Raw genomic sequence first — 2,416 nt, 5'->3', positions numbered from 1 at the left:
GCGAAGAGCAAGCTTGTATCCTTCATAATCAATGTTAATCCGCTCATCCGCCAAAAAATTTTCAAAGCACTTCAACCGTATTATTTCTTCTTCTGCGAGATCCGTCAGATTTWATAGTTCCTGTATTTTTATAAATTGAAGTTTGTGTTGCTCAATACCTTCTTCATTCTCCAAGGAGAAAAGAATTTCTGTCCGCGGAATCGGCGGTATGACATGTTGAATCGGCACACTTGACTAAATGTACTACAAACAGTCCATTTTTTAATCGATTGTCGAAATATCTGGAACATGTAACTGGATCTGTCCTAATGAGTCTCGCCTTTTCAGAACTTGATAAGGCAGTGGCCTCTTCTTCCGAAATGTCTACTTTATCTACTACTTTCTTTAATATGACCAACAGCTCCGTCTATTCTGTCTCTGCAGCTGACATTGTTATAAAAAATGTTGGCAATCCAAACTGTCGGATCATGGCTAAAACTTTTTTCTTTTCAGCCTCCCAATGTGCAAGTCCTTTGAGGATATGATAGCCCTCATCATGCTGGATAAGGTTGCTGACCAAATTTTCATTCCCCACATTTGCAACAGTTATATTTCTTCATCCAGACGTTTTGCGCATTCAAATAGAAATAGCATTTTTGATGCGCTCCAACTCGTAGAACTTATAAATATACAGAATCACGTCCACACGTGCGCAACGTCGATCATAGCGTCGTTTTTCAGATCGCGCAATTTTGCTATAAGTTGTCGTAGATGTCCTCTTCTTTCCGCAGTAAATTGTTGGATACGACAACTCCTGAGCATCATCGTCGGTTGTAACATCCCTTGGGCATCTACCTTGGATTTAATTTCTCTTCCATTTCCTGTACATGTCGGGCATTAAGCAGGTCTCTTACTGCTGCCTCATCTGCAGGATCCGCAATAAATGGCACAGTGACATTTGAATGTTGTGCTTGACGTAGGCCTCCGTACCCAACAGATAATTCAGTGCTTGCAATATTTTTGCTGGTCGCACTGTCTCCGTCATAAAATTTTGCTGATATTCTAAGCGAAGTTTCAGGTGCATTTAAATAATATGGCTGTTGTCAAATCTTCGTGGTAGCATGGTGACTGTCTCTACAACAGAAATCGGAATATTTACTACTGCTCCACGAAGAGCACATTGTCGTTCATATCSTAAAGATATGATGCGCATAAATGGAATTCTCGGGGATATTAGCCTTTCCTCCAGAAACGTTAAGCCTTGAAGACATTCCGGAATATCTKGAAACTCTAATCCTTCTGAGAGGCAGATATTTGGTATTTTACCTTGTTTGACCATCCGATAGCAGGTGCTGCAAAAATATATTTTTGGTCCGAAGATGTAAACTTCGATGACAAGTAAAAAAAACTTTTCTAGCATCTTCCATATGCGTGAACTTCATGAGGTCGGATGTTTTTCTAAAATTTTTATTTGGTGAGGGAACCAAGTGCCTYCACAACACACGCATATTTCAGTAGGCCCGTTTTTATTAACAATGCGTACATATCAAAGATGTTGACAGCTTGACGTTGACGTGCTTGTTCTTCTAGCAGTGCATCAGGAGAAAGTTCACGATGTCTTCTGATATTCCTCCTGGCTTGCCTTTTGCTCTCCAACTGCAATCGTACTCTTTCCAACGTTGATTAATGCTCGTTTGCAAGTTGTTGCTTGGTTTGCTGGCGTGTCACTTTGAGAAGAATTTAAAATTTGTTCACGACGTCTTCTTTTGGATCTCCTTGACGACTTCTTCTCAATGCTGCATCTCGTTGCCTTTCTTCTTCTCTGTTTATTGGATTCTGGCGTCGTAMAGAACGTTCCATTGTGTCGCGCTCCTTCTCCTGAGCTCTATATTCCGGATTCAAGCGCCTGATTGAATATGCTATTGTGTGGCGCTCCTGCTCCGCTGCTCTATACTCCGGTTTTAAACGCCTATTTAAATGTTCCGCGGTGTTGCGTTCCTGCTCTTCTGCTCTATACTCCGGATTTAAACGCCTATTTAAATGTTCCGTGGTGTTGCGTTCCTGCTTCTCTGCCTATACTCCGGATTTAAGCGCCTATTTAAATGTCCCGGTGTTGCGTTCCTGCTCCTCTGCGCTGTGAAGCCGGTTTTGTAGTCCATTGGAACGTGCAAAACTGTCCCGAATTCTCTGTGCATTACGGAACTCCAAATTTGAACTGCGTAATTATGCAATATAGTCGGCGTTCCTCATTCGATTTATTTCCAAATTTTGGCTATATTATTGTCGGCTTCGATTCAAAGCATTGCGACGTCTTTGCTCCTGCGACTGCCTATATACTCTTGGCATTTTATAAATTAGTATAGAATATTTATACCAACAAAAAATATACAAAAGAATTAATAATAAATAAATAAAAATATATTAAAAAAAAGTAATG

The sequence above is a fragment of the Bactrocera latifrons genome, unplaced genomic scaffold (genome assembly GCF_001853355.1).
Source record: "Bactrocera latifrons isolate USDA-ARS-PBARC rearing strain unplaced genomic scaffold, ASM185335v1 scaffold_628, whole genome shotgun sequence".
NCBI classification, from domain to species: Eukaryota; Metazoa; Arthropoda; class Insecta; order Diptera; family Tephritidae; genus Bactrocera; species Bactrocera latifrons.
The sequence above is the reverse complement of the archived record's forward strand: the minus strand, read 5'-3'. Positions refer to the sequence as shown.